The sequence below is a fragment of the Puma concolor genome, chromosome A3, assembly GCF_028749965.1.
Source record: "Puma concolor isolate L17-30 chromosome A3, mPumCon1.1.hap2, whole genome shotgun sequence".
NCBI classification, from domain to species: Eukaryota; Metazoa; Chordata; class Mammalia; order Carnivora; family Felidae; genus Puma; species Puma concolor.
The window spans coordinates 106,559,395-106,581,345 of NC_141669.1; the positions used below are offsets into that span (position 1 = coordinate 106,559,395).

Below are 21,951 nucleotides of genomic sequence, written 5' to 3' on the forward strand. Positions count from 1 at the left end.
GAGAGCCTTTGAGATTAGGATGGCAGAATGAACAAGTGCCAGGGATGATGGACAAGGGGTCAGGGTGATAGAGGTGGGGCTTATGGCAGAAGGTAAATTATGGCCTTCTTAGGGTGACGGCCTCTATTCCTCTCCAGCTAACTGTTGCCATGCATGGAAGCAGGCCCGTTCTGGCCAGCACTTCCTGGATTTCAAGGGAAGCTTCACATGCTTATGTGAAATTTCACACTTCATAAATGTTAGCAGCTAATTCCACACTGTGTGCACCAACACTGCACAAGCCAGGTGTCATGATTTGGTATTTGGGCTGCTAGCTTGGACTTCTGAGTTAGAATCTTCCTACTCAATGTGGTCCATGGACCAGCAGCATCAGCATCATCTGGGAGCTTGTTATGAAGTCAGACTATGAATGTGGACTTCTTATAAAGTCCACCCAGATGTACTCACTTAGAACCTGCATTTTATTTTATTTTATATTTATTTATTTTGAGACAGAGAGAAAGGCAGAGAGAGAGGGAGAGAGAAAATCTCAAGTAGGCTCCATGCTATCAGCACAGAGCCTGATGTGGGACTTGAACCCACAAACCATGAGATCACGACTGGAGCTGAAATCAAAAGTCAGACACTCAGCCATCTGAGCCACCCAGGAGCCCCAGAACCTGCATTTTAATAGGATCCCCAGATGGTCTGCATGCACACTAAAGTTTGAGAAGCACTGGTGAGTAGCTTACACCAGTATGGTGGTAGCCAAACCCAGACTGTAGATGCGATGCCTTTGTGTGCTCCCAGTTCTGCTGAGCTCATGATTATGGAGGTACATGCCCCCTGAAGTGTGCCTTCAGTAATCAAAGCCTCCCCCCGTAGTGAGACTTGATGTCAAGTGTACTCGTTCTGTCCCCACTGTTAAAACCAATATTTGTGTCCTGTCAATCATTTTCTCCTACCTCTCTGAAAGGTGAAATAGGGGAGAAGCTCTTTTTTTTTCATCTTTTAAAAAATTAATACTTAATTGTCCCTCCCTCTCTACACTGTCTGTCCTTTAGAAAGACTCATTTTATTGTCACCTCCCCTGTGCTCCTTGTGTTCACAGATTTGCTTTCTCTCAATGCTCTGCCTTCCTTCAGTACTTTTATTATCCTGATTATGCTCTTATATCATTATGCTTCAACTTAATGATGAAAAGTAGGCTTTTAAAAAGCCTGGCATAATGGAAAGAGAATGGATGTGGATGAAAGTTTAGCAAATTATGGCTTCAAAGAACTTACCCGAGCAATGATTGCAATTAAGTTCATTAGAGATAAATCAATGTTATAGGGGTTTTTATCAATTGTAATAACCATTTTTGACTAATAAAGAAAACTTTTTGCCTTCTGGATTTTTTGTATTATTGCCTATTTTATTTTCTTTTTTTATTTTAGAAACAGAGCATAAGTCAGGGAGAGGGGCAGAGGGAGAGGAAAGAGAATCCTAAACAGGCTCCATACTTAGTGTGCTGGAGCCCCATGCAGGGCTCAATCTCGTGACCCCAGGATCATGACCTGAGCCAAAATCAAGAGTTGGTTGCTCAACGGAGTCACTCATGTGTCGCACCTATTTTCTATTTCACTGATTGCCATTCTTGTTTTTAGTACGTGCTTCCTTCTACTTTCTCTGGGTTTTAATGTGCTGTTTCTTTTTTACTTTTTTGAGATGGAAGCTTAGGGCACTGAGTATCACCCTGTCTTCTTTTCTAGTATATGCATGGAAAGCTAGGCATTGCTCTCCGAACATTGCATATGTTTCATTTCATATGTGTGTATATATATCTATCTATACACACACACACACACACACACACACACACACACACACACATATATATATATAATAGGCTTATTTTTGATAGAGTGTGTGTGCTCTATTGTGGGAGAAGCAGAGACAGAGGGAGGGAGGGAGAGAGAGAGAGAGAGAGAGAGAGAGAGAATCCCAAGCAGCCTCTGCGCTGACAGCACAGAGTCCATCGAGGGGCTCAATCTCACAAACACGTGATTGTGACCTGAGCTGAAATCAAGAGTTGGATCTTAACAAACTGAGCCACCCAGGCACCACATTTCATATGTTTTAATATGTTGTATTTTCATTACTGTTCAGTTCAAAATACATAGTTCTCATTTTAATTTTGATTTCTTCTTTGACCCCTGGGTTATTTAAAAGCATGTTGATTATTTTCCAAATACTTGGGGATTTCCTACTTTCTTTCCATCATTGATTTCTAGCTTAATTCCACTATGGTGAAAGAGTATACTCCACATGATTTTAATAATTTGAGGTTTTGAGACTGGCTTTATGACCTAGCACAGAGCCTATGTTGGTAAATTTTCAGTATGTGCTTAAAAGAATATGTATTATACTGTTGTTGGAGTTAATGTATTAAATGCATGGATTAGATTATGCTGGTTAACTGTGTTATTCAAATGCTCTGTATCCTTATTGATTTTTTTTCCTGCTTTTTGAGGGTAAGCTCCATCTATGATTGTGGATTTTTATAATTCTCCATGCAATCATCAACTAAAAGAAACCAAGTGTAGTTGTTCTAATTTCAGATGAAGTAGCTTAAGCCAGCCTTGTCCAATAGAAGTTTCTGGGATAATAGAAATGTTCTTTGTGCTATACCATAGAGTAGCCACTAACCATGTGGCTCATGAGCACTTGAAATGTGACTAGAGCAACTGAGGAACTAAATTTTTAAATCTGTTTATCTTTAATTTAAAATTAAAATTTAAAATTAAATAGACACACTAGGCTAGTGGCTACTGTATTGGATAGCATTACATTAAGGCAAGAAAAATTGAAGAGGGACATTTTGTATTGATAAAAAAATCAACTTAGTAGGGAAACATAACAATACTAAATAATGTATGCACCTAATAATTATATCTTCAAACTACATAAAGCAAAAATTAACAGATATAATATGCTTAGATCTATTCAAAGAGATAATGCTTACAACATCGGCACTTCAAGTATCTTTCCTGCCTCCAAAATACCAGAACTCTCTAAGCACCAAAAGAACTCATGATCTGTTTTCTCGAGAAGAAAAAAATGATCTAGTATTCTAAACCTGTACCCTCCAAGGAGGCATGTTTATGCTCAGAATATACTTAGAAAAATGATCCAATGGAATATGGGAAAAGAATACTAGGAAACTCCACCTGCAAGAAATTTAGCTTTACTCATACTTATTATAAAGTTTGATGCTGGTGTTTGCCAGATGTCTATGGGTGCCACACAGGGCTCAAGGCCTTCTGAGGAAAGAGGAGGGTCTCACATCTTTGAGCGCTGAACAGTGGAACCCTTGTTTATATGTTCAGTTTTGGCATCTTGCAATATGTTCAGTACCCATGTGGCCAGGTTAAGTGGATTTACGGGCTACTTTTCCTATTTGAACCAAACCAACCCTACAAAAAAAATGGAGATGGACCACACTACTAATTATACAAGTGCTAAACAATAAATAACTGGCAGAGTTGACTTTTCCCTTACTATTACATCATGAGATAACAATTAGATATCACAGGAGGATCAGTCTAAAAAATAATATTATTAAGAAAGCTCTTTGAAATATGAATTACTTCTCTTAGTCAACAACAAACCTTGCCTTAAGTGTAGAGCATGTTAACAAAAGTGTGAAGCCAGTATAATTAGCAGAGCACTTAAAAATTAAGCATCTATTGGTGGATAGGAATGAATGAAAGCGGTGTAATGATACAATAAACATAGCTGAGATGCATTCTTCCATTTCAATCTTCAAATCTATGTGAGGAATCTTTTCTTCCAGCAGGGACGGTTACTAAACCAAGCACTGAAAAAATACCTACACTTAGAGCCAATGCTTTAAATTTCTGAATCAAAGTGTTAAACTAAGACTGGAAATCATGAAGTCTGTTCAAACACATGTGCTCTCACTTTGAAAGCCAAAGAGCCATTTGAATATTAATAAAGAAAACACTATTTTCATCCTTTTTCATGATTATGTCATTATACTTTTAAAATATATTCTATATTCTATATACTTTTATTTGTAATGAATGTATATGTTAATCTAATAAAACATACAATGAGGGGCACCTGGGTGGCTCAGTCGGTTAAGCGTCCGACTTCAACTCAGGTCACGATCTCACCGTCCGTGAGTTCCAGCATCACGTCGGGCTCTGGGCTGACGGCTCAGAGCCTGAAGTCTGCTTCGGATTCTGTGTCTCCCTCTGTCTCTCTGCCCCTCCCCCGTTCATGCTCTGTCTCTCTGTCTCAAAAATAAATAAACGTTAAAAAAATAGGGGCGCCTGGGTGGCGCAGTCGGTTAAGCGTCCGACTTCAGCCAGGTCACGATCTCGCGGTCCGTGAGTTCGAGCCCCGCGTCGGGCTCTGGGCTGATGGCTCAGAGCCTGGAGCCTGTTTCCGATTCTGTGTCTCCCTCTCTCTCTGCCCCTCCCCCGTTCATGCTCTGTCTCTCCCTGTCCCAAAAATAAATAAATATTGAAAAAAAAAATTAAAAAAAAAAAATAAAAAAAAATAAAAAAAAATAAAACATACAATGAATAAATAAGTGAATATGCCTAAGGTGGGGGTGAATGTTTGGTTTTTAGGCATATCAAAACTTGTCAAATCAAAAAGTTGGCCTGAAACTACTGGCCTAATATTAAAGTTTGTTTCAGCAGGAAAGTAGAAGTCACTGGGTTGCCAATGTCTAACTTTAATTTTCAAAAAATGAAATTTTCCAAAGCCAGGATGTCCTAACTTTGAAATAATGCCTTACAGAGGTTCTCTATGTTCACAATATGGAAGTTCCTCAAACTTTTTGTCTAGATGATGCTATCAGGTCATGATTTAGCCACAACTTGGTAAAATACAAAAGGGTGAAATACTGTCATTCTTCAAACTCCAATACTCACAGTTTCATTTTGGTGAATTGCGTGTGGTTTCTGATATTAAAAAAAATACTTCATGTGCGATTAACATCAATTAAAAAATATATATTCAGAATTTATGATTTCTTCCTTTTCAGATTTGGCCTGTTGTTTTTCTGTAATCATTTCACTGTCAAGTCCATGAATTGAACCTGTTGGGTACTAAATCCTCACACTTTCTTTAGTTCAATATGAAATAAAAAATACTTCAGTAGGAGATTTTGCATTTCCACAAAGCACTTTATATGATTCAAAACCACCCTTCTGAATCACTTGTAAGTCTAGACAAATAGTCAAAACCAGTAGTCATTAACAAGAAATGATAATAAATAGCTCTGACCGTTTATTTGATATAAAGTTCACAAAGAACACTAAAATTGATCCAAATATTAAAAATCTGCATTAAAAATAACATCATTCACTTTCTATGTAAGCATTTTTACTGATTACCTACCTATCCCTATGCATGAGTAAGCTGGCCCTTACCATTCTCTCCAGGCTTTTAAAATATTGTAAAGCATGGCATTTGCAGTGGTCACATTTCATTCTATTTTACACTGATGTCATCATTTCCTTGTTCTGTTCCAATTTTATTACAGTTTGCAACCATGACCACGTAAGCCAAGATGCTTTCAAAACTACAGACGTAGGCTATTAATTCTAACTTTGATAGCAATTGGACAAGGCTAATGCCTTATTTACATTTACTCCCTTCTTACTCCAAACCAGAGACCACATCAAATAACTAGCTCTTTGCACAAAGCTAAAGAATCAAATTAAAGCCCGTCCAAGCAAGTTCAACATCCCTAAGAAATGACTCCGAGAAGTTACCGCAAGTATGAATCACACATTCAAAGACATGAGCCGAGAGTCAGTGGAGAATTTGAATTTGGAACTGCAGAGCCTGTTAGTTCCATGCACAGGAACAAAACCGTCAGAAATTGTGATCTGCATGGTTCAGAACTTATTTCCTTTATTAGCATCTAGCCTGGAATTCTGATTTTAATATCAATTAGCACAAGCATAAGAGCAGAGATTATAAATCAGGAGTTGCATGCACATGCGTACCATGCTTAGAGCCCCTGCCAGCAAAAAGATTTGTCTTATGGAAGGATAGAGCTAGAAAGGCAGTAAAAGCTCGAGATTCAACACAGAATGAAGAGAACTGCTGATTTCCATTAATGTGACTGTACTTATCTCCTTTTAACAAAGATCTATTTTAGAAGGAAAAAGGCAAACACATTAGCCTCATGATTCCCACAAGGGGAAAAAGAATTTGTCTGTATTATAACAGTTATGATAAGGGGTTCTGTTCTTTAAAATAAAGCTACAGCTAAAGGTAATTAAAGTAACATGACAAAGCATATTGTTTTAGAAATAACTCCATAAAATGACTTAATAGCCATTACTCACATGTTTTAAGGAAGCTGCCATGCGAGATAACAGTAGACTACTTCTGCAGATTGCAATAACAGAAAATGCTTATAGAAAGTGTTTTATTGTTAGTTTTTTTTCAGTTATAATTATCATGGGATGCTATGCCTGCATATAAAATAAAATCTGATATCAAATTTAAAAAGGGGTAAATCATTGAGGCACCTGGGTGGCTCAATTTGGTTAAGCTTCCTACTCTTGATTTCAGCTCAGGTCATGATAGTGAGGGGCCTTCTTGGAATTCTCTCTCCCTCTGTCTCTGACCCTTTCCTGCGCATGTGTGTACATGCAAATTCTCTCTCTTAAAAAAACCCACAAAAAACCATTCACAAAGGGGGGGGTAGTCATTCAGTACGATGGGTGAATCAGGTCACATTATTCTTGATGAGATTCAGTATGAAGTAGTATCTACCAAATAAAAAAGAAAATCAAATCAATGAAAGATTACATGTTGAATTTGCTCTTATAGCATATATGAATTTATTTTCTACAAAAACAAAGAAAAACATACTGGCTAAAGTTACTAAAGTTATGAAAACTTGGAACTTGTGAAGAGGGAGTCTATGATTTGCTCTAAGATAATTTGCTCAAGCCTGTCCCTTTACAGACTTTCCACATTCCCTGGACCTCTTGCAATATCTTTTTCCACTCAACTCACAATTTCCTTTCCCTGGGTACTTTCTGCAGACCAAGTACTCTTTTTTTTTTTTTTTTTTTAGGCTCCTGTCTACTTATGTCAATGTCACAGAGCCGTCATTTCACTTGGTTGTATCTCCCTAATGAGATTACCAGTGAACTGAAAGCAGGGACCAGGTCTCTTTCATCTTTAGAAGCTCACACTATTTTTGGACTGGCTGATTGGGGTGCAGGGCTGTGCTTGGGCTCATACAGGAGAAGATCCCATTATTGCTATTTCAATTCAGTTTTATGGGCTCTCACAGCAGCCCTACAAATGTTGGAGAATTCTCTGTGGTTCTATGAAGTGTGAACAGAACACTGGGGAAAATATGTTGACCCCCCCCACCCCACATACACACAGATCAGCCCTGAATCTTTGGGAGTCCACAGCTCCAGCACATTTTTTAGAAGTACTGAAAAAATTTAATAAATAAATGAAAAGAAAGTAGACTTTAGAGTCTACCATAATCATGTTTGATGCTTAGTTTCTATTAGTGAAACTAGTTACTTAACTGTTTGAGCTCCATTTCTTCATTTATAAGTGAGTGTATGTATGACACATAATATTAAACCTAGCTACCATCGGATCTGCTGGGTTATCCAATCAGTTGAATAGAACAAAAGGCTGACCCTCCTACAAAGAGAAAATTTTCCTAATGGCCTTTGAATTGAAGTGTTTTCCTGGTTCTCCAGCAACTTCTGGCTTTTGGACTTGAACTGGGACATCTCTGCTGTGCAGATTTTAGACTTCCCAGCCTCCATAATCATGTGAACCAGTTCCTTATAATAAATCTTGTAGCTTCTATTGGTTCTGTTTCTCTGTTCCATCTCTTAAAGGTCACCTTCTCAATAAAGCCTTCCCTGACCATCCTTTAGGAATAGAGTACTTCCACTCCCTGTCCCCCCTTTTTCTTTGAGTTTTCTCTATAGTTTTATTTCCTCCCAACATGCTACATATTTCATTTCTTTATTTTACCTGTTGTTTGCCATGAAAACTGTACGGGAGCAAGGTTTTTTGCTCATTTTCTTCCTCGCTGGATTCCCATTACTCAGAATAATGCCTGGCACATAGTAGATGTTCAACAAGAATTTGTTGAATGAGTGAACTCAGGAAGGAAACAAATCACTAATTCAAGGGTTGTTTTTGATCAAATACTTTTTGAGGTCTGCAGATTTCACACATACAATCTATAAGAAATGTGGTTGTAATGGTTTGTACTACTACCATAGAGTGCATTCCAGAAGGATGTGCAAGAGCATGGAAAGGGAAAGACTTTTAAGATACCTCATGCAGAAATGCAGACACTAGTAAAGGTACCAATAAATGGAGGGAATTGAATGTACTACTGGTGTATTAGTTTCTTGTGGCTGCTATAGCAAATTACCACAAATTATGTAGCTGAAAATGCTAGAAATCCATTGTCTCACAGTTCTGGAGGTCAGAAATCTGAAATCAAGGTGTTGGCAGGGTCTTCCTCCTTCCCAAGGCTCCTGGGGAGAACTAGTTCCTTGCCTCTCCTAGCTGGTGGCTGCCAGCATTCTTTATTGTGCCTGTACCCCTCCAGTTTCTGCCTCTGTGGTCATATTTCCTCTTCCATTTCTGCTTGTGTCAAATCTTTACTCTTAGAAGGACACATGCTATTGGAGTTAGAGCCCACTGGAAAATCCAGGATGATCTCCTCATCACAAAATCCACACCTTAATTGTATCTTCAAAAGCTCTTTTTCCAAATAAGGTAACCTTCATAGGTTCAGGGAATTAGAATGTGGACCTGTTTTGGGGGGGACCATCACTCAACCCACTCCAGCTCTTATAAAAAAAATTGGAGTTTGCTATGATTCCACAACAATTCTTGATTGTGCTGTCTAGCTGCCAATATGGGGTACTTTCTGAGGAACATGGGCCTTTGTCATCAAATCACTAATCTCCATTGTGCTTCCCTAAGAAATCAGACTAATCCATGTGGTAAAGTTTTAAACAGTTCCCTTTTATAGTAAAGATCTTTGCTCAGGAAGCCATCCACTGAAGGAAAGATCAAACATTGTCTTTAAACAAGGGAGTCATCTGTGGGTCAGGCTTTCAATCCTGATACTTTCCTCTCATTTCTCACAATCTTATGATAGGGATTTTTATAATCTGGCTCAGGAACTATCATGAGCTTGAATCCATGGAAAAGGAATCCATCTCACTTTGCACTCAAGCTTATAAGATGTCAGTGGTCATCAAGATCATCTTTTAAGCAATGATGCAGCACAAGGACGTGCAATGAAATCCAAGTTCATAATTTCTGGCTATTTTTCCTCGTGCCAGTCTCTATATCTTATGGCTGCATTTTCACCTTCCCTGACACTCAGGAGACCTGAAACCTCTAAATTAAATTTAATTTGTTTAAAGTATCATAATGGGCACTTTTCAGGACCAAGTGTTCCATGATTTATTTAAATTTCCTATACAACTCTCCATTTCCCTGAGTAAGTATAAACAACTGTTCTATTTAAAATTTAAGGCCACAAAATTTTATTACAACCAGTAATAGTTTCTTTTTTGCTGTTAGAAATGGAACCAATTACATTTCTGTCCTTACATCCTTAGGTCAATAAAATGTCAATTAAAAGATCATATGCAAAGGACAAACAATATCTACTAGGTGAATTCATAAGTCTGAACCTGACTTTGAAAATTAAATTTTAACTGGAAGAATAGGGAATAAGAATAAGGAATAATAATAGAAATAAATTTGTGAAATTTGTTTCAAAAAATTCATTTATCAAAAAATAAATTGCCATTTCAACTTTTTTGTTTTGGGGCTTTGCTTTCAAGAAGAAGAGGCATATTATGATAAGAGGAACTGGTGGGATTTATTCAACATCCCAATGTCTAAGGTAAGTCCTGAGGGCATTAATATGACCCCACTCTTTTATAATGATGAGAACATCATAGTGATGATCCTAAGGCACTGGAGGCCAAGGGCAAATTATCCAGCTAGAAACAAAAGCAGGGAAATTTTAAATGAATATCGAGAGACAGAAAGGTCACCATTGAACCTGTGGTCAACATTCTAATGAAATATGATATGACTGTCCATCGTGTGGCAGATAGTTGTGTGGGCCAGAGAAAAAGCAGGGTTACTTTCATCTCCCCTTCCAGGTTTCTCTGAACATGAGTATATATTATATGCTCTGAATGTAGTGGAGGGTTCTACCTATGGAAACCAGCATTGCTTCTAAAGGCTGTGTCTGGGGTTATCCCTGTGAAATCTGGGCTACAATATATGCTCTGCCTATATGTCAGTCTTTAAGTAGATTTGATTACAATTAATACATGCAGACACACATTCAAGAGTTTCTTGTGAGGTTCAAATATTTCTTTAAAAAAACAACTATAAAGTTCGTTGCATTTAGACAGGGTACTTGATCTGATACATAATTTAAAAAAATGCATGTGATGGGTTAGTGGTCCTGTTTCCTCTATCATCCTGAACCATTTGACAGGGAATATTTTTATCTATCAAACATGCATTGGGTGATCCTTACCTGTGCTTTCTTCTCAAGGACATAAATGCAGAATATCACTATTTTATGGAGTAGTCTTCTGTTTTCCTCATTCCCCTTTCCAACTCAGTCCCCACATCACAGAGTAATTCTACTAAAACAGAATTTGGACTATGCATTGGGAATGACTGCTATTGTCCTACGAATAAAGCTCTAAGCCTTTATTGCCTCTTGGAAGGGTCTGCCAGTTCTGGCCCTATTTTCTTTCTCAGCCTCATCTCTCTTCCTTCCTTCCTTCCTTCCTTCCTTCCTTCCTTCCTTCCTTCCTCCCTTTCTTTTCTTTCTGTTTTTTTTTTTTTCTTTTTCTTTTTACCCATCTCTTTCTCTGATAAGACTTCCTTCATTTTCTCCAATGGTCCCCTTCCTTACATCCTCTAGAAATGATGCATGATGGAGCTAATACCATTTCTTGGTCCAGTGGTTATAAATCAAAGACCACTGACAGTATAAACATTTAAAAGGAGACTTTGGATTATATATGTAGACAATTTGAAGCAATTATCAAAGACAGATGGGCTTCATGATATTTTCTGACAAGACCGTCTATCTGGCATTGGATCCTCTATGTGGTGAAAAAACACCTTTTGCTCCCCAAACTGCTGCTATATGCTTCAGGGATCTCCATCATAATTTCAAATCCCATTCAGTAACGCAAAATTTTACTCCAAGAATCTTTTTTTTTTTTTTTGGTTTGGTTTAAAAACCAAATGGTTTATATGTTCCCAGTTGGCTCTACCCTTTCCATTCATTAATATTAAATTAAATTAAATAAATCAGATGCATGTCAGCAAGAAAACTAAATGTCAAAAAGGCTGAATTTTAGCTCCCTTTACTATGGAATTACTGGTCCAATGACTCCTTCCAGGCATGCATCAACATGGAATTCTATGTTGATCAGATGTCCTCAAATCTGCCTACAGAACATTCCAAAAATATCTATTTGCCCCAGGATATAAAGAAAGACAGTACAAACCAAAGTAGGTGGATAGGAACCAGGCTCAGAAATCTTACAGACTGGAAATATATGAGCTCATGTTCGTTCTATCATATCATGGTATTAACCTGAAAAACCCCCTAGCAGCCCGTGATTGGAACTGCCACTGGGAGGTCAAGGGTGCACACTCCTGAGGTGGGGATTTGCATTTGTGCCTGAATTTAGCCATGCCCAAGAAACCCTGGACAGCATTTTGCTGGCCGACATTCCCTTGGGTCACAGATTTTCCTGATGATTTACTCCTTTGAAGTCACTTAGGCTTAAGGCTAATGCTGAGGACTTAAGAGATTTAAACAAGCAATGCATTTCCTGAGGGTTTTTTTCCCCCCAGATACAATCTTGTACAACAACATTATCCAATGGGTGTTGGCTGAGCTTCCTAAGGTACTTTGTCACAGCACCAGTCAATACACAGGTACAAAAGATGCAATCCTGTTCCTGCAGAAATTCTCAATAGCCTTGTGGCATTTCTGACAGGGAATGGCTCCACGAAGATCTTGCATGTATTTAATCCAGGCCCAATAAGAGGTGGCATATTCTTAATAGTGAGCCCATTCTCAAGAGATGGGGAGACATGATAATAATGAGAGCAGATTGATGCTGGCTTGGCTCAGGTCCCACTCAAAATAATTTTTCATTGTTTCAGCCATTCCGCCTAAGAGAAGGTTAAGAAGATAATTGGCAATGCCGTCAGGAGGGTAAGTGAATTTCCTTGTTTCATGCTGTCAAGCCTTTGAGAGAACTTAATTTGTGTTTTGACAATGGGGAGGATAGCGGGTTCTAGACAGAAATGAGCTTTCGACAGTATCTTTAAAAAATTACAGAAAGACTCTGAGAAAGCGGAGGTTTTGATGAAGCCCTTTGGATTCATGTTAAAAGCTACCTCCAGCATTTCTGGAGCCCTTACCCCAGTCCACCATCAAATCCTAACATGTAGGGTATCCTCCAGCAAGCAAATCAGGGCATGAGCTCTGAAGACACTATTCCTTCCTCTGATTTCCTTTTCCAAAACCACACAGAATGGTCTCTTTCAAAGTGATTTGTGACACTGCTACGTTCCCTCCTTTAGCTCAAGCATTAGCAAACTTTTCTGTAAAGAGTCGGAGAGTAAACATTTTAGACTTTGCAGACTATCGGGTCTGTTACAGCTACTCATTCTGGCAGCTGCAGTGAGACAACAGTCACAGACAATACAAAAAGGAATGGGCATGGCTGTGTTGAATAAAACTTTATTTAGAAACCCTAAATTTGGAATTTTGGATGATTTTCTTACGTTCTAAAATATCATTCTTCCTTTGATTGTTTTTCAATCATTAAATTTTTTTAAAACATTTATTTATGTTTGAGAGACAGAGGGAGACGGAGCGTGAGCGGGGGAGGGGCAGAGAGAGAGGGTGACACAGAATCCAAAGCAGATTCCAGGCTCTGAGCTGTCAGCACAGAGCCCAATGCAGGACTTGAACTCATGAACCATGAGATCATGACCTGACCTGGAGTCAGACACTTAACTGACTCAGCCACTCAGGCGCCCCACGTTTTTCAATCACTTTAAAATGTAAAAGTCATTCTTAGTTCATCGGGCTATGCAAAACTGGCAGTAGCCTGGATTTGATTCCTACTTTAGTCAGAGACCTTTCAGTTGAACTTTCTGGGACGGTGCAAAAGTTGCATACTGGCACTGTTCAACACTGTAGACACCAGCTACACAGCACTATTGAAATGTGGCTGCTGTGACACAAACACTTAATTTTTAAGATTATTTAATTATTTTAAATTCTAATTGCCACTTGTGGCTAGTGGCTACCGTGTTAGACAGTGCAGCTCCATAATTATCTTTCATATTAATTTGAAAAACACGTTCTTGCCTTTTGCCTATGTTAAAAAAAATAAAGAAACAAATAGATTCTTCTACTTGCTGCTTAAGTTATACAGTTACTGTTCCTTCTGAAAAAATCATAGTTGATGTCTTGGTTTTAATTACATAAGAAATATGGGCAAACACACACAGCATGTGCAAATACATGCGCACACATGCATGAAATGCAGCTCTTCACTGAAATGTCATCACTACCAAATTCAGCAAAACAAAAATTGTGGAAAGATGGGGCGCCTGGGTGGCTCAGTTTGTTAAGCATCCGACTTTGGCTCAGGTCATGATCTCACGGCTCCTGAGTTTGAGCCCTGCATCGGGCTCTGTGTTGACAGCTCAAAGCCTGGAGCCTGCTTCAGATTCTGTGTCCCTCTCTCACTCTGCTCCTCCCTCATTCATGTGCTCTCTCTCTCTCTCTCTCTCTCTCAGGAATAAATAAACATTAAAACAAATTTTTAAAAAAATTGTGGAAGGAAAACTATGCCTATCAATAAGGATAGTATCCTCTTATTCAATATCTACTATGAAAACCCAATATTAGACAATGAAAACTACTGTATAATATGAACTTAAACTTTTCTACTAGTTTCCTCGATTATTCGTTTCAAAATCCTATACTTCTGTTAAACATAGCTTACAATAATGAGCTTGCAAGACTGACCCAAGGATGTCATGTTCTAAAATAAATGAGGTGGTCATTTCTAAGTAAATGACTGTGCGTGAACCCCAAGCCATTTGAAATAAAATCTCAGACCATCTATGGCCAGTACCTTATGCTAATCCCACAGGTCAAGGCCAAAGTAATTGACTAGTAAAAGACAAACGCATAAAATCACTAACGCTTAAACGGTTTTGGTAACAAGCATCATTTAGCACACATATAAAGTCCTGTTCATTAAAATCTAACCCAATTAAAAAGTATTCTTCATCTTGATTAAGACCATTTATGGTGAAACTTCTATCATTACTGGCAGAGGTAATCTAGAGTTACCTAAGGAAATTCTAAAGCAAGAAATGGGGATGGTTGTCTATCCTTGGTAAAACAAAACAAAGCAAAATAATAGGGAAGAAGTAGAAGTTCGTGGTGAAAAAAAAAAAAAATTCTTGCCCCTACAATTCTAATGCTGTGTTCAGAATAACCTCAGGCCAAAATGCTCCTTGAAAGTTCTCCAAGGCTCCATCTGAGGCCTTTTCTTTCTCTTGCTATATTCTGTTCCTTGGGAACCTCATTCATGCTCATGTCTCCCTTCCACCTTTATACCTATACCTGTATTTACATCTGATTCACAAATCTTTACTTTCCAACGAACTTGTCTCTTCATTCTAAATTGGTATACCTCACCATCTGCATGACTTCTCTCTTAGATGCCTCTAAGGCATTTGAGTCATGCCATGTCCAATTCTGCCCTCATGGCTCCTTCCATCTTTTACAGTTTGGCTGTCTTCTGAAATTCCCTGGGCCAGTGATGGGTGACAATAACCACCAGTTGCACAAACTTCAAATCCAGGTAATTCTGTGACTCTTTCCCTCCACCTACCACTGACCTAGCACCAAATCCTACTTCTTACATCCTTCTACCTCTCTTTTTCTCCGTTGTTACAAACCAAGTCCACACGGCTAATGTCTCTTGACTGCACTAATAGAATAGCCCTAATCTTTTACATCCTGCTTGCCCTTTCTATCCTTTAATTTGTTCTCTTCAATCAATAGGATTTTTTCAAAACTTAAATCTGGTCATATCACTACCTCCACCCAGGCTTAAGACTTGTTAGGATAAAAACCAAAATTGCTAATGTGTGGGTTTCACTTATGTCCACCTTTCTTTCCCCATTTTATATTTTCTTCTTTGCTTTGTGTGCACTCTCTACCATGGCCTTTCAGTCCCTTGAACACATAATGGTCCCTCCTACCACACATCCTTTGCATGTACTATTTTTTCTCTCTACAAAGATTTCCCTCCATCTATATACTCTTCCTCACTCCACTGGACCCCACATCATTTACTTACTTAGTTCCTACTCAACTTCAGCACCCAATTCAAATATTACTTGCTCTAAGAAGTCCTACCTGAACTTTTACCCTTTGATACCTACCCCATCCAGACTAGTCTAGATTTTTCTGTAATAAATTTTCCTGGAAACATCATCCTTTCCTTCAGAGAAGGTACGTCAGTTTGTAGCTACACATTCCTTTATGTGATCATTTGTTTTCTGCCTACCTCTCTCACTTCTCCATTAGTTCTGCTAGAGCAGGGACTGTGTCTACTTTTATAAACAATGCTTTCCCCAGAACCTGGTATGGTACAGACACATTAAATGAATTTAAGAAATGTTTGAATGGAGAAATGTACAACAACAAGGATATGGGGATAGTATAAATATATGGAAGCATCTGGGGACGGGAAGTATAAGATGCCAACCTTCTATGCAAGCCCAAGCTACTCCAGGGATATTTCCTCTCTACAGCTGGTTTTGACTTACAGACTCCGTGGCTCAACACCAACTAATATACATGTTATTATGGGGTGTGTGTTGTGTGTGGTTTACTAACTTACTCCTTCCTGCCTCCATGTTACATTTCTGTTTTTATTTCCCCCACATCTCATTTTCCCCATTTATTCTCTATTGATTTTTATCTTTCTATTCTGCGTGCACTATGGTCAGCTGTGTTAGCTGTGCAAACAAAGCTACCTCTAAATAAATAATATTTATAATTATAATAATTAATCCCAATCCTTATCATACCTTTAAAGCTCTGAAGTCCAAAACCCTGAAGACACATTAATTCCAGTGGCTTTGTGATAATCAAGCAGCCAGTCGGTTACTGGACAAATAGCCAGACAAACCTCATTGTCTCAGTATGATTATTTCTTTGCCCTTGAGGCTACATATAGTTTTTATCGCATGCTCTTCCATATCCACTTCATGCTGTCCCTGAATCCCTCTGAATCTGGGCATGTAATAAAAGTAAGATACATGAAGTAAAGACAGAATCTATTCAGACTCTAGCATCCAATGAAAATAATAGACAGTGAAATCATATTTAAACTTGTGCTGTGATGCCTTTGGATTTACCTTGAAGACATTTTTCTGGGACAGGTAACTGTCCTGGGGTTGGTGGCTGGTATATCAGTGCTGTTTTCCAGGGTCTCCTCTCAGAGATATATTTGCATCCATCTGACATTGATTCATGTAGCCAGATGGCAAAGGACAGACCTGGGTCATTCCATACAAGGTGTGACCTACTTACAGGTCCAACAATCTGTGGTTTAATACTAAATAAAAGTATTGAGCCTTTGAGTTAAAAAATGCAGTTTGATTACTGTACATGCAGCATGAACAGTCTGAATGCAGGATGCATCAGGTGCAACAAACAAAGGGATACGATGCTAAACTGATTCTCCAAGGCTGGGTGATAAGGAGTGTGGTGGGTGTCATTGCCAACTCAGTGAGGTGCTGACAAAGCCGTTAAGAACCAGGAATGAACACTGAGGCAAAATGTCAAAGTGAACAAAATGTCACTAGCAGATAATGGTGATGACCTTATGACTTGGTCGGAAGTATTCCAGGATATTTTGAATGTGTAAAATCTTCAAGGGCCTTCTGAACTATCTAAGAGGTGGTAGAGACCAAATGCATCCCTGTGTAAAAAGCCTTCCTGGCTTGAGCCTGTTCTCTGTTGAAACAAGGTATGAACCCAAAGGATAAGAACTGAATGAGCATCCCATAGAAGCAAAGATGCAGTTAGGGCCTTTGCCCCTAACACCAAGACATAACTGGTTTAAAATGGCCTTGTTTGAAACTGGCCACAGACATGTCAAATCAAATATTAATATTTCAATATGATATAAAACTGGATAAAGTATATATTAATTGATTAGGAAGCTAATATAATGTTGTATTAGGAAATAATATCATCTCTGTTCTCCCCAATTCACATACTAATTTTATCGCAACAGATCAAAGGTAGAACTATCATTCTTTTAATTAGTCTTGGAATTCAGAAGTGTTTTCCCAATGGGGGATTTCAATGCCATTTCTGAGAAGTGTTCAGGGAGATGCAGGACTGTTGCTTAGGAAATTTATCCAGCTCATGTGTAGCTGCCTTTTATTTGCTTTCTGGTGGAGACTCTGACTTTGCTACAATAATTGGATTTGCATCCTAATACTCTTCTTACCACTGATCTCATCCTTCAATCTGCACGCTGCCTGTAGGCATCGCTATAACTCTATAGTTAAGAGAAATGCCCAGAATTCCACTCCTACCTCTTTGGTAAATTGGCCTCCAAATTGCTCAGGTCTTGATTTTACTCTGACCATTTTAGGCCACTGCTCCTGACAACTGGGAGGCCAGCCCTCTGACATATGTTGACATTAGTATCAATAGTTGATACTAATGGATTCATTTTTTAAAATCTTATGTTGTATTTTTTTTTTTTTACAATCTTATTGACTATATTCTCTATGCTGTACTTTTCATCCCTGGGACTTATTTATTTTATAACTGGAAGTTTCTACCTCTTACTTCAAGTTTGCTTGTACTTTTTTTCTTGCTTTCTTTTGGATTACTTTTTCCAACCTCATATTTTTTTTCTCTCAAACATATGAAGTTATATATTCTTGTAATACTAGACATTTCAATATTTATCACAATCAAGCAAGTGTATGTCAATATCTTTACCCTCTCGCTGAACAACACAAGGACGTAGGATATTTTAATACCAATGACCTCTTCTTGAATGGTATAGAATTGTTTTATATGTCAGTTCAAATCTAATCCCATAAGACATTACTATCATTTTATATAATCAATGTTCATGTAGAATTATCTACCTATTTACAATTTTCTTTGGTCTTTGTTCAGACTGTCCATCTGGATTGATTCTTCCTGTGACTAGCATAAAGGTTTATGATTTCCTTTAATGAAGGTCTGCTAACAGTAATCACTCAGCCCTTCCTGCCCCCTCACCCCTACCCCTCATCTTCTGTCATGTGGGTTGGACTGAAAATACCTTTAGTGCTGTCACTTTTAAGTGATAAACTCTAGACTGGCATAACTTCTCTTTCAGCACATTGGAGATACTAGCCCACTGGCTTCTTGCTTCCATTGCTACTGCTAAGAAGCCAATTTTGCGTTTAATTGTCATTTCTCTAAAAGTAATTTCTCCTTAGATGTTTTTAAGATATTTGCTTTGTCCTTGGTCTTCTGAAACTGCAATATGATGCATATAGATATGGAATTGTTTAAAATGTATCTTGTTTGGGATTACTGAATCTATGAATTTGTACCTTTCATCCACTCTGAAATACAACCCCTTCTCATATTCTCCTGTCCTCATTGTCGCTCACCTCTTCTCATGTTATCCATCCTGGCTCTTAATCTCTCTACCATATTTTTCATCTCTGACACTCTCCTCAGTATTACTCCTACTGAGTAATATTATAGGTCTCTTTCAAAATCTCCTAAGTCTCTCTCTATTGCTGGAATCTGGAATTTTAAATGTAATTGTGTTTTCATTCATAAAAAGTCAATTTGTTTTCAAATGTACTTCATCCCCCTTTTTAGTCAATTGCTTTTGAAGCATATTATCAATTCTAAAAGCACTTGTTTAACATTCTGTTTCTCATAATTCCAAAATATAAAGTTTTATAGTGCTCATTCTGCTGTCTTTTGTTTCTGCAGGTTCTCATTCATGGACTTTCTTTGTATTCATTGTAATTGCTTTGATGAGCTGATATTTCTTGGAAATTTAACTGTAGTAATGGCATAAGGTCTGGTTTGAGGACGGGCTCCTTTAGAGACAAATAGATTGATTACACCAGGAGCCCCAAAGATTTCTAGGATGAGACATATTTAAACGAAATCCTGAGTGTGTTAGGTGGTGTGAATTGAAGTTTAAACCCACATGAGGGATAGCTTGTGATCATGAATTCTAAGGGAGAAATTTTCCTCCTCAAAACACTAAGCTTTGAGACCAACGATTTTCTTGCAGTTCTTTGAAATGATGAGTTTATTTTTTATTCATGAATACTGTGATGTTGTGTGGTCCTCTGAAATCCCAAGTTTATGTACTGGGGCTCTTATTAGACTCCTCACTTCATCTACATTTCCTGTTTGTCCACTACCCACACATCATGAAAAAAAAAGGTAAGTTCAATGTCAACTTGACAGATACTTTCAAGGTGAAAAACAGCTTTACTTCTCTCTCTGCCTCTCTGGGTACCTGCTTTCACTTGGGCTTTGTGCTTTGAGCATTCCGTAATTTCTTTCCCATTCGCTGATGAATTTAAACATATTTTGAAAGTTATACAGAGTTTTTATTGGAAACTCAGGTCTCTACAGTTTGCTTTTTGATGTTTTCAGAGCTTAGATCATCAGCAACAGATGTGGGTTTCTATATGGCTGAGGAACAGGTGACTTTAGGATTGCTTCAGAATCACTGTAATTCTACTAAAAACCAATCAAGTTTGAAGGGCTAATTAACAGAAATGCAGTGATATCAACGAATCATAACAGCTTCTTTTAGGCTAAATTGGACTTTTTAAAACCAGAAATAGAAAGAAAGAGGGCACTTGAAACAAGTGGATCCAGATGAACAGTTAGAGAAAAGCCTCGATTTCGAACAATCTCCCATTTGAAACTAACTTGTAGCAGTAATAAAGTCTTTAACATTAAAATTTCGAATATTTTTTGATCACCCAGATCATATACAAATACATTATTTCTAGAAACACATGTCAACACACAATATAGTTAGCTGCAAAGCATCCCTTGACCACCTCGCCAATCCCAGCCGCCTCCTTCAACTTAACCACGGTTTAAAAGTTTGATGTGGGGGTGCCTGGGTGACTCAGTTGGTTAGGTGTCCAACTTAGGCTCAGGTCATGATCTCATGGTTTGTGAGTTCGAGCATCGTGTTGGGCTCTGTGCTGATGGCTCAGAGCCTGGAGCCTCCTTTGGATTCTGTGTCTCCCTCTCTCTCTGCCCCTAACCCGCTCATGCTCTGTCTCTCTCTCAAAAATAAATAAACATTAAAGAAACTTTTAAAAAGATAATAAGCATTTAAATAAGCATTAAAAATAAAGTAAAAGTTTGATGTGTAAAAGTCTAGAATTTCCTATATATTATTCTTACTTATATTCATATCTATGCACATACACGTAGACACCGAGTTTGTTTTCCATTTTAGAAAAACATGTAGAAGATATGGTATTCTGCACATCCAGACATGTTTTTGAATTCTACTTTCTTGCCTAATAGTTCAGATATAACAATCCTCCATTAAATCATTTCATAATTTTGAAGATTTGACTTCTAGATTTTCTGTAGGAAATCTTGATCCCATCTGACTGTCAATTTGTGACTGGGAGTTTCCTTTCTGGAAATACTTGGACATTTATCTTTCTTCTTAGTATTCCAAAATTTCCCAGCTTTGGGCTTTACTGTGGACCCTTTCTCTCATGTTGCTGGGCAATCAGTTTGGCTCTTCTGTCTGGTAACTAATGTTCTTCAGTTGTGAAAACGTTTCTTACCAGATTTCTTTGATAATTTGTTTCTTTCAGTTTTCTCTTTCTGATGCCCCTCTCAGTTGGGGGCCTGTGCTCTGGTCACTTAGTTTTTGCCTTTCTTTTCTCCAAAATCAGTTACCTCCTTTCTGTTTGCCTTCTACATTCTAATGATATATTGATCTCCTATATGCTATTAATGCTTGTTTTGCATTCTTTGACTCTTTTCTCCCCCTTAACTATCATTCTGGGAGAAACCATTTACATGCCACTTCTAAGAATCTGTCCCTTGAAGTGCACAAGACTCCTTAAGAATACACACAGGGAGGGGTGCCTGGTAGCTCGGCCGGTTAAGCATCCAACTCTTGATTTTAGCTCTGGTCGTGATCTCACGGTTGATGAGTTTGGGCACTGTCAGTGCAAAGCTTGTTTAGGATTCTCTCTCTCTCTCTCTCTCTCTCTCTCTCTCTCTCCCCATCCCTCTACCTCTCCCCCACTCATGCTCTCTCTCTCTCTCAAAATAAATAAGTAAACATTAACAAAATAATATACATAGGTTATATAAATGTGTTCCACATTTTAAAGTTTCTGTTGTTTTATATTACTATATATAATTATATGCTATATATTATCTATATATGAGCGAGAGAGAGGTTATTTCTACTATAGAGAAAAATTTGTTGCCTTTTAAAATTTAAATTGCATCCAGGACAGGGGCGCCTGGGTGTCTCAGTCCGTTAAGCAACCGACTTCGGTTCAGGTCATGATCTCACAGTTCCTGAGTTCAAGCCCTGCATTGGGCTTTGTGCTGACAACTCAGAGTCTGGAGCCTGCTTTGAATTCTGTGTCTCCCTCTCTCTCTGCCCTCCCCTGCTCACACTCTGTCTCTCTCTCTCTCTCAAAAATGAATAAACTTCAAAAAATTTTAATTGTGTCCAGTGCATAATGAGATCCCTTTTTTTTAGTGTATAAATT

The 21,951-nt window shown here is 38.1% G+C and overlaps 1 protein-coding gene across 3 annotated transcripts in view; it reads right to left on the reverse strand.

Annotated features, from left to right (window-relative positions):
* PLCB1 (phospholipase C beta 1) overlaps positions 1–21,951 on the reverse strand; it is a 704,439-nt gene that overhangs the window by 38,688 nt on the left and 643,800 nt on the right. The window contains exon 33 of one of the 3 annotated variants that reach the window (XM_086701717.1): positions 6,453–6,785. The exons of the other annotated variants lie outside the window; for them this stretch is intronic. The gene's annotated coding sequence lies outside the window, so the exon portion shown is untranslated. Of the gene's footprint in view, positions 1–6,452; positions 6,786–21,951 lie in introns of those variants that run through there. 3 annotated transcript variants of the gene reach the window in all.